The sequence below is a fragment of the Danio aesculapii genome, chromosome 7 (assembly GCF_903798145.1).
Source record: "Danio aesculapii chromosome 7, fDanAes4.1, whole genome shotgun sequence".
Lineage (NCBI taxonomy): Eukaryota > Metazoa > Chordata > Actinopteri > Cypriniformes > Danionidae > Danio > Danio aesculapii.
This window is the reverse complement of record NC_079441.1, coordinates 73776370-73788621: the sequence shown is the minus strand read 5'-3', so window position 1 is coordinate 73788621 and position 12252 is coordinate 73776370. Positions and strand designations below refer to the sequence as shown.

The 12252-nt window shown below is 34.6% G+C and overlaps 1 long non-coding RNA gene across 1 annotated transcript; it reads right to left on the bottom strand.

The window, feature by feature from the left end:
* Window positions 1–1154: 1154 nt before the first annotated feature.
* On the bottom strand, window positions 1155–4509 carry LOC130233020 (uncharacterized). Its single transcript, XR_008838163.1, has 3 exons — window positions 4358–4509; window positions 2967–3003; window positions 1155–1372 (listed from the first exon to the last, which is right to left on the bottom strand). It is a non-coding gene; the product is annotated as an uncharacterized LOC130233020 (long non-coding RNA).
* Window positions 4510–12252: the final 7743 nt, after the last annotated feature.

Here is a 12252-nt window from a genome sequence, read left to right as displayed (position 1 = left end):
TGTGTTACCGTAGCAACTGTAGAATCACCATAGCAGATCAATTACTATAGTTGTTGTGTTACCATAGCAATTGTAGAATCCCCACAACAGATCAATTACTATAGTTGTTGTGTTACCGTAGCAACTATAGAATCATCACAGCAGATCAATTACTATAGTTGTTGTGTTACCATAGCAACTGTAGAATCCCCACAACAGATCAATGACTATAGTTGTTGTGTTACCGTAGCAATTAAAGAATCACCACAGCAGATCAATTACTATAAATGTTGTGTTACCGTAGCAACTATAGAATCACCACAGCAGATCAATTACTATAGTTGTTGTGTTACCGTAGCAACTATAGACTCACCACAGCAGATCAATTACTATAGTTGTTGTGTTACCGTAGCAACTAAAGAATCACAACAGATTAATTCAAGTACTTTACCATGGTATGGTTTAAAAACAATATATTATTCACTAAAATCCTTATTCTCATTATCCATGGTGAATTCTCTTTACAATACAAGATAAAGTTGTTAATTAGATGTCTTATTTAAAACGATACATATCACACACACATACAGATATAATTCTCAATTCAAAATATACATTTCAAAAATGTAAATGATGTTACTTTTTTATAATATTAAAAGTAATACATAAACTATTTTTTCTGTAAATTTACAGTATTTACTATTTATTGATGAATTCATTTATTTTACTATAATGCTAGGTATTCATGTTTGATGCCTTTAATACATCAACTGCAGCTCAAAGATAATTTAAAAAATGTGCTACCTATGACTAAAATATAATAATAATAATAATAATAGTAATAACAGTAATAATAATAATAGTAACAGTACAAAAAAGATTTTACAGTAAAATGTAGCAGATGTGACTGTCACAAATAATGAAACTAAAATTAAATAAAATCAACAACAAATAAATATTATTTTTCCATTTTTTAATTAGCTCACTCAGACATAATAACACAAAAATAAAGTACAATCCCTTCATCCTATGAGACTTATTTGCTTTTTAAAAATGCAAAAACTAAACTAAAATAAATAAATGGAATAATGTGCTCGTCATTCTGTTGGATTTGCATTGCATTTATATATTTTTCTGTAAAAAAAAACTAAAGAAAGGACACACTTTTTTTTTTTTTTTTTTTAAATCACACAGATTTAATTATCATAGCTAATGCTCCAGTAATATTACATGATGATGAGTTTTAAGCATCCGAACAGGTGGAGGTGCATCTCCTCATTCCAGTCAACATTTCCTCACAGTGAATCATGAAGTGACCGTTTTAGGACATTACAGGTATTTCAGTCTGTTTACAGTAGCAGAAGTGAAGAGGGAGATGTTTTGGAGATCCGTCCTGCCAGAAACACCACCAATAATAAACATCAATACAGCATTATTCACAACACGCATTCTACCACCACAGATATCTCACATTAAAAAAATACTGTAGTAATCTACAGTAAATTCAACAGAGTTTAAATCCATACTATGTATTATAGGGGGTTGAAAACTATAGTATCGGATTATTTGTTTATATTAGAGTGTGTGTCCATCGAAGCGTTTCTGCAATGCTAAAAAACGGCTCATTTATTATTAACTGTTTTTGGACTGATAAAAAATGCACGGACATGAACCCTAGCTGTTGTGTTACCATAGCAACTGTAGAATCACCACAGCAGATCAATTACTATTGTTGTTGTGTTACCATAGCAACTGTAGAATCACCACAGCAGATCAATTACTATTGTTGTTGTGTTACCATAGCAACTGTAGAATCTTCACAACAGATCAATTACTATAGTTGTTGTGTTACCATAGCAACTGTAGAATCACTACAACAGATCAATTACTGTAGCTGTTGAGTTACCATAGCAACTGTAGAATCACCACAGCAGATCAATTACTATAGTTGTGTTACCATAGCAACTGTAGTCACAACAGATCAATTACTGTAGTTGTTGTGTTACCATAGCAACTGTGGAATCACCACAGCAGAACAATTACTTTAGTAGTTGTGTTACCATAGCAACTGTCAAATTTTCACAACAGATAAATTGCTGTAGTTGATGTGTTACCATAGCAACTGTAGAATCACTACAACAGATCAATTACTGTAGCTGTTGAGTTACCATGGGAACTGTAAAATCACCACATCAGGTCATTTCCTATAGCAGGGTTTCTGCAGGTTTATTCAAGTCAAAGTGAAGTCTTTTTTAGACCATTATGAATGAAATTTTAGACTGATACAGGGCTAAACACTACATATTTTTATTTTCAAATGGCCCAGTTACTTCTGTAGTTTTTGCATTAATGAAAGATTATGTAAAGGGATGTGTTACTTTAGTTTTCTTTCTCTGATTAGGAAAACAATTTGGAGAATTTCCATTAAACATGTCTTAACAGCTGAATTGCATTTCTTTGCTATAAAAATTAAATATAAACAAAAGTTGTGTCGTGTGTGAGCCAGATAAGGTAGCTTTACCTGGACATTAGTAAATTATGACCTGTTTAAAATGATTTTAGATCTACAACACAATATTTCAGTGATTTTAAGGCTTTTAAAGGCCTTAAATTTAGAAATGTAAGACATTTTATGACTTTAAGACTCCCTGCTATAGTTGTTGTGTTACCATTGCACCTGTAGAATTACTACCACAGAACAAAATGGTTAGAAAACACTACATTATTTACCGTAAATCTTTATAATATTATGTTTTTTTATTTTATTTGGGATGACAGACTGATATACTACACTAAACTTTCTGATAGCATAATTACATAATTCAGCATATACTATAATTTACATATAAGCAGTATATCATAAATCCACTATAATATATTGCCACTATAAATGCATTATAAAGCACAGCCCTAAGTGAGACTGAAGTAAATGTTGTCTAAAATAACCCAGAGTGGCGTGAGACTGAAATCATGTGTACAGTACTGACCATAGCAGCTGAGGTTGAGCCGGAGCGGCGCAGAACACTGCAAAACAAACACAAACACATGGCAATCAACTCACACATAACAGATAAGGTCATACACGGCAAGTTTCCCTATAAAATAAAGTGAATAGATTTAAGTTAGTGTATTGAAATAAAGCTATGGAAGGAATTAAACAACAATTTGACAATTAGAAGTTTCTTGCATTTACAATTACGGTTATACATTGAGTGAAATATCATTTCTGTTTTATTCTGTAAAGTACAGATGGCGTATCTTCACAATTAGTTTAAATTATTTAGTGATTTTATTTTTTGGATATAATAAAAAAAAAGTCAGGGCATCACAGTGGCGCAGTGGTTAGCACAATCGCCTCACAGCAAGAAGGTCGCTGGTTCGAGTCCCGGCTGGGTCAGTTGGTGTTTCTGTGTGGAGTTTGCATGTTCTCCCCGTGTTGGCGTGTGTTTCCTCCGGGTGCTTCGGTTTCCCCCACAGTCCAAACACAAGCAAACTAAATTGGATATAGTGTATGTGTGTGAATGCAAGAGTGTATGGGTGTTTCCTAGTGATGTGTTGCAACTGGAAGGGCATCCACTGCCTAAAACACATGCTGGATAAGATGGCGGTTAATTCCGCTGTGGCAACGCCTGATTAATAAAGGGACTAAGCCGAAAAGAAAATGAATGAAAATTATGTTTTCAAAAAGAAAAACATGTTTAGACAACACAATCCCGATGTTTTAATTATAGAATATTTAAGACATTAATATATCTGCAGAAATACTCCAACTTCAGTAATAACAAAAAGAAAACAACAATGAACAACTCTTATTCTCTAAAAATAAATCCAATATAAATTCATTAAATGAACTGAAATAGTTCGAAGTGACAACACATGTATTTGATGTTTGGAAGACATGTTATAAGACCCTCACAGAATAAAACAGTTAAATAAAACACAGAAAATCTTAATAAATACAAAATTAGTTAAAATGAAAGGTTTTCCAGTATCATATTTTGGTTTTTAATCATTTAAAAAGCACACAACTAGTAGAAATGCAATGTATATTGCATATAGCTAAATAAAACGTACACAAAACCCGAGTATGCTTTATTTAATCACGCCTTAAAGCATTAAATAACTTATTTACTTATTTACCCTTGTGTTTTGATCTGTTGTGCAATCAAAGTTAAAGGTTGTTTAAGTAATATTTTTACACATTAGTAAAATAGGATTCCAGCGTTAAAATACAAGATGTTGATAAGTTAAAGCTGTAAAAGTTTATAATTTAAACATACTTTAAACCTACAGTCTGAGATCAGGCTTATGATCACGTGATTGCTCGCGTCATGCCCTAAACTTGAATACTCTGCCTAACATAAACAGCAGCACTCACCGCTCAGGGAAAAGCGAAATAAAAGACGCAGAACAGCATCACGTCGAACAGCAGGAAGATCCAGAAATCAAACCAGTACGAATGTTTGGGCAGAGACGGAAGAACGGCCCGTGAGTCCTCCATGATCGCACACCCTTCCCTCTTCCGGCTTTCGGTTTTCGCATTTTACAATAAAAGTCCCGCGAATGCTCTCGGTCCACTTGGGAAAGTTAAGGCTTTATTACAACGAGAGAATAAAGTTTTTTCTTCAGCAGATACTCGTAGATAGATTTAGAAATGCTGATTGAGAATACAATGTATTCATTTTGATCTTTTCACATACACACTATACGTTCAAGGCAGCCTTACACACTGTCATGATGCTGTACAGTTGGTCCGTATTATAGAAACAGCTTGAACATTTGTTTAAAGGCTAATAAGGTCAATTTTAACATTAACATTCACTCAAGTGCTGCTTTAGTTCTATCTGAAGATTACTAAATTAACTCAAATAAAAATGACTAGCACTATAAATGCAGTATAAATGCTCTTTACACTGACATATATTAAAACAGGCTGAATTGATGTTAACAGCATTAAGGTGAGCATTACTCCATAATGTCCATTTAAATGACATTAATATAAGTTTACATCTATAGAAATGTTTACATCTCACATGGTTACATTGTTTATACATGTTTATTGCTGTAAAAATAATTTTAAATGTACTTGCTTAACTGACTATTGCACTTAAATGAACACAGTGATTGATTAAATGAATGTTTATTGTCAACAATGACACTTAAATGTATGCTACTAAGAGTTTAAATCAACCTTAATAACACTTGTATGAACTTTATTAACTCTTAAGATGAGTCCAAGTACTAGTGTAGTGTATATTGTCATTCATAAACAAACACACGAGTGCACACACACACACACACACACACACACACACACACACACGCACGCACGCACACACACACAGCTAATGTGTCTACAGATGGCTAAGCACCTCTTAAACTGTGAATGGCTGGAGCTCAGATGTGTTTTAAAGGCCGTTTGTTTTAAACAGCAGCCCATTCGGATGGCAGCGCGTAAATTCACGGATCCACAGCGGCTTCACCCTGAGGGACGGATCCCAACGCCTCACTAAACAAATGTTTCCTCACGGCGGGAACGCCACGAACAGCCAGCACAAAAACAAGCCATGAATTTTTAACGCCGAGGTGACAGACTGCACTAATATGTGCGACTCACTCTGATGTCGTTTTTTATTCCAAATGTAATAATTTCTCCAAAAAAACAAAACAGAAACGATAATAAAGAGCTTTTATTGACGCCACCGTCCCACTGCGTCGTTCATTTCAGCTTGCGAATTGTGTTTCTAATAGTTCATTTTATTCCCTGATCATAATCTCATTACTCATTTGACAGAAATATAACACAGGCCCATCAGAAAACTGTCGGCAGATTTTTGAGGGATAATATACAATCATCCGGCTGTTATCCTGAAAGAGACGCAACGGGATGATCACGATCAGATGATTAGCACGTAAACAACAATCGGACAGGGGATGTTGATCTAAGAGTAAATGATTTCATTATGTGTGATGGAGGACAGAAACTAACACAGCTATAGATGGGAATTTACTGGCATGTGTTATGAGGAAGGACATACTCACAGTTTTATGTGTGAAAGTCATGCAGAAAGGGCACGGTTTTATGAAACAGAAACAACGGGATGAACATAAGCATAAAAAACTACAATAAACATAACAGTGATGAAGTAGTAATAATGTATATTGATATGCAATGTATTAACTTAATCTACAATTACATGATACAATGGCCACAAGGACTCTTATTTTGAGTATTGTCAGTTGACTTTTTTTGTCATGGTTTCGTCATTACTAATTATGTTCACCTGTAGTTCACATGTATATGTATTAATATTGTATGCAATTACATCAATAAAACGGTCAGAAGGACTCTTATTTTGATTAATGTCAGTTTACTTTGTAGTCATAGTTCATTAATGATTATGTTCACCTGGGTCTTATTAAGTTCACATGCATATGTATTAATATTATGTGCAATTACATAAAATAGCCACAAGGACTTTTATTTTGAGTATTGTCAGTTTACTTGTTGTCATATTTTCTTCATTACTACGTTCACCTGTGTCTTATTTAGTTTACATGTATATGTATTAATATAATATGCAATTACATAAATAAAATGGTCACAAGGACTCTTATTTTGAGTATTGTCAGTTTACTTGTTGTCATATTTTCTTCGTTACTGATTATGTTCACCTGTGTCTTATTTAGTTTACATGCATATTACATTAATACATATACTTGTGAACTAAATAAGACACAGGTGAACATAATCAGTATGTTTGATAACAATCAATCTGTCGTCATGGTTTCTTCATTACTGATTATGTTCACCTGTGTCTCATTTAGTTTACAGTATATGTATTATTATAGTATGCAATTACATAAAATAGTCACAAGGACTTTTATTTTGAGTACTGTCAGTTTACTTGTTGTCATATTTTCTTCATTACTACGTTCACCTGTGTCTTATTTAGTTTACATGTATATGTATTAATATTATATGCAATTACATAAATATAATAGCCACAAGGACTCTTATTTTGAGTACTGTCAGTTTACTTGTTGTCATATTTTCTTCATTACTACGCTCACCTGTGTCTTATTTAGTTTACATGTATATGTATTAATATTATATGCAATTACATAAATATAATAGCCACAAGGACTCTTATTTTGAGTATTGTCAGTTTACTTGTTGTCATAGTTTCTTCATTACTGATTATGTTCACCTGTGTCTTATTTAGTTTACTTGTATATTACATTAATACATACATGTGAACTAAATAAGACACAGGTGAACATAATCAGTATGTTTGATAACAATCAATCTGTTGTCATGGTTTCTTTATTACTAATTATATCTCAGTTCACAAATCAGTGAATTAATATGCAAATACTTATATAAAAGGACTTTTATATTGAGTATTGTCAGTTTACTTTATTGTCACAGTTTCTCCCTCACTGATTATGTTCACCTGTGTCCTTAGATATGTGATTACAATTAACATAATATGCAACTACATAAATAAAATGGTCACAAGGACTCTTATATTCAGTATTGTCAGTTTACTTGTCATTTTTTTCATTACTGATTATGTTCACCTGTGTCTTATTTAGTTCACATGCATATGCCATAGTTTCCTCGTTACTGATTATGTTCACCTGTGTCTTGTATATATGGGCACAATGAATACAGTATGCATGCTGTTTATGCTGACATTTATTAAAGCATAGGCTAAATTGATGTTAACAGCACTTAAGTGAACTAATACTGTTTTTCACACAGATATAGTGTTTATATATGTTTATGGTTGTAAAGAACATTTTAAATGTACTTGCATAACTGAATGTATATTGTCAATCATGACACTTGTTGATAATCACACACGCACACTCAACACAGTATTTGGGCTGACTTATGGTACGTAAAATTAAAAAAGGGCTTTATACTTTTACTGGAGTATCTTTTATCAGTACTTTTACTCAAGTGCTTGATTGTGTTCTTCGTCCAGCACTGAGTGAAGGCCATTTATTTTTTAAAAGCTCCCCATAAAAGCCGCAGTGGCTCATGTGAAGCGCCTTTAATATTCCTCTCACATTTTCATTGATCAGCTGGCTGTATTTACCGGCGACGCTAAACGCCGGCGTATCAATGTGTCATTGTTAACGCTCATCTCATTCCTCCAGCCCTCAGTACGGTTCATCCAGCATCACGCCGTCCAGACAGACACAAACATCGCTATAATGGAGCGTTTGATTGTGTGTGTGCATCCAGTGACCCCGGTGTTAGGCGTTTATGAGCGCGATCTGTCAGAGCTCCGTCAACCATCGCTTTTCTACACTAATTGTTTTGCCGATGATGGCCTACAATGAATGTGTCGTGTGCTTTTCAAAAGAAAGGAATTATATCTTTCTCTTCAGTGTCATGAGTTAAAAGTCTAAACCCTCTACATGAAATATATATATATATATATGAATAGTCATTTATAGTATTTACTTCAGTAAAGTGTATTATAGTACTTATGACTAGGGCCAGACGGAATCTGCGGACATGTTTTGTTATTTCTGCACAGAATTTTGTACAAAACTTGTGGATTTATGCAGAATTATTTTGGGAGTATCATAACTAAAACCTTAATATATGAACTAAAAAGTAATACCTTTTTAACTTGTATTAATGTTTACAATGCAAATCCAATGAGATCCACTTTATTTGGTAAACAAAGCAAGCCTTCTGACAGAAGACAGAAAAGAGAGAAAATATTACTTTACAAACTGTATTGTGATTAAATTGTAATCGTAATCAATACTTAAATTGTAATCAATAGTTGTAGTATACTTTAGTTTTTACTGCAGTAAACTGTGGTATAAAATAATCTATAGTTGTAGAAAACTTCAGCATTTAATCATCTGCTTATATGACTTTAGTGGTTGTGTTACCATAGCAACTATAGAATCACTACACATATCAAGTACTATAGTTGTTGTGTTACCATAACAACTGTAGAATCACCACAAGAGATCAATTACTATAGTTGTTGTTACCATAGCAACTGTAGAATCAACACAAGATCAATTGGTATAGTTGTTGTTACCATAGCAACTGTAGAATAACCACAAGACATCAATTACTATAGTTGTTGGGTTACCATAGCAACTATAAAATCACTACAGCAGATCAATTACTACAGTTGTTGTGTAACCATAGCAACTATACAATTACCACAACAGACCAATTGCAAAGTTGTTGTGTTACCATAGCAACTATAGCATTACCACAACAGATCAATTACTAGAGTTGTTGTTACCATAGCAACTATAGAATCACTATAACAAATCAATTATTATAGTTGTTGTGCAACCAGAGCAACTATACAATTACCACAACATATCAATTGCTACAGTTGTTGTGTTACCATAGCAACTGTATAATTACCACAACAGATTAATTACTATAGTTGTTGTGTTACCATAGCAACTACAGAATTACCACAACAGATCAATTACTTTAGTTGTTGTGTTACCATAGCAACTATACATTACCCCAACATATCAATTGCGACAGTTGTTGTGTTACCATAGCAACTGTATAATAACCACAACAGATCAATTACTTTAGTTGTTGTGTTACCATAGCAACTACCGAATTACCACAACATATCCATTGCAAGACTTGTTGCATTACCATAGCAACTGTAGTATTACCACAACAGATCAATTACTATAGTCGTTGTGTTACCATAGCAACTACAGAAATACCACAACAGATTAATTCAAGTACTTTGCTATGGTATGGTTCAAAAACAATCTAGTGTTGACTATAAATTAACTGTAGAAGTTTCTAGGTAGCTCTGTGATGCAGATACAAACTAGGACCTTTGGTCCAGCAATAAGGCCATTTTAATATATACAATAGGCCATTATAGCGTTAAAAACAACAGGCAAGCTTCGTACTGCCTATAGTAAACATACACCCTGACCTGACACAGGAGACATCGGCGAACAAAGTTGTTTTTCATTCTTTTTTTGCACGCAAAAATGTTCTTGGAGCTTCATATGACCACAATATATGGAGGATGAGGGAGTTCTCGCATTTCAATGAAAATATTGGAATTAGCATCTGAAGATGAACACATCTCTCTGGGGATTGAAACAACATGAGGGAGAATAAATAATAACATCATTTTAATTTACCAATAATTTAATATAAAGTAGTTCCTGCTCTCCTGCAAACACTACAACTGCTAATTTTTAAGCAGAAAATAATCCTTGTTCTCCCATGTCTACGAAACACACAAAATATCAAAGTGACTACTCGGAGCAATTTGCAGGATTACCAGAGTTTTAGAGTGTAAATCTGACAAAAGAGCATTTGATGGCATTCCCCCCTGATGGAGCTGACAGAAGAGGATCTGTCCGGGTCGCAGAGACTCTCTCTCCCGCTGCTTTTCTTCTCTCTGTCGCCGCTGGCAGAGTCGCCGAGAAGGAGAAAATGTCGTTTCCATCCGCCGTCTTTGATGACAGACTTGCCAAGAACGCTGCCAGGAAACCACTGATCCGTTCCAGCGTGTCTCTCCCTCCACAGATTAGTTCAGTGTGATTTACTGACATGATAAACAACACACAACAAAACTGGCTCTCCGTCTGTCTTTAAAAACACACAAATCAGGTGATTTCTGCTTGGCCGTTCATATGTTTGATTGCTATCTTTCTTCCATTACCTCTGCAACAGAATAAAAAAACATGGAGAATCAAATTATTAACACTGATAAATTCACAGAGACACACGACACACATTATTACACTGAAATAAACTACAGAAAGACTCTATACAAGGGTGAAACGAGTCCCAATATTGCGGCGCAGGCTCATTGAACCTATGTTTTTCCAAACTGTAAAATACATTGCTAAAGGGATGTTTTATTGTACTTTTCAGATGACAAATCCACTAGAGGGCGCTGTCTACATTTTTATTTATCTATAATACGTCATTTAGAGTATGTTTTGTTGTGCGTTTTAGTTGATAAATCCACTAGAGGGCGCTGTCTACATTTTTATTCATCTATAATACGTCATTTAGAGTATGTTTTGTTTCACGTTTTAGTTGACAAATCCACTAGAGGGCGCTGTCTACATTTTTATCAATCTATAATACGTCATTTAGAGTATGTTTTGTTGCGCGTTTTAGTTGATAAATCCACTAGAGGGCGCTGTTAGCAATTTTACAAATTTGAAATACGTTACTTAGGGTGCATTTTATAGTCTGTTATCTACTTTGAAATGAGTATGGCATAAGTTACTAATGCTACAGTTTATTGTATGGGTATGTGTATTGTCGTGTGACCAGTTCAGCTAACACGGTGGCGCAGTTTTCAGATTTATCCGGATTAGTGTAGACGCAGCCAAAGTGACCCAGACTTGCCTCCTCTACTGCGCTGTGGACGTCAGTGCGAGGAAGATTATGTCAAACTAATTTTTATTTTGGATGTGATTACTGATGATTTATATTTGCCCAGGTGATATGGTGGCTCAGTGGTTAGCACTGTGGCCTCACAGAAAGAAGATCACTAGTTCAAGTCCTGGCTGGGTCAGTTGGTGTTTCTGTGTGGAGTTTGCATGTTCTCCCCGTGTTGGTGTGGGTTTCCTCTGAGTGCTCCGGTTTACCACACAAACCAAACTCATGCGCTATAGGAAATGAGATGCCGTAGTGTATGAGTGTGTGTGTGAGAATGAGTGTGTATGGGTGTTTCCCAGTACTGGGTTGCAGCTGGAAGGGCATCTGCTGTGTAAAATATATATGCTGGAATAGTTGGCGGTTCATTCCGCTGCCGCGACCCCTGATGGATAAAGTGACTAAACCAAAAAGAATATGAATGAATGATGAACTAAATTGGCCGTAGTGTATGAGTGTGTGTGTGAATGAGTGTGTATGGGTGATTTCCTGCACTGGGTTGCAGCTGGAAGGGCATTCGCTGTATAAAACATGTGCTGGACAAGTTCATTCGGCTGTGGCGACCCCTGATGAAGTGACTAAGCCAAAGAAAAAAAAGTGCATGAATGAATGTTTCAAGAAATCTGAAAATATTAGTAAGAGATATGTTAATGATCTTATTTGCAGTTATTAAATGTCTATGTATATGTATTACTATGTTTATAAACGCGCTTAATTCAATATACATATGTGCTTCAGCTGATTTCATGTAAATGTGTAGATCACACATGAAGAGCAGCTCAGTGTTCATGATGGGTTCATTACGGATCTATAAGCGCCATCTACTGGCAGAAACGTGT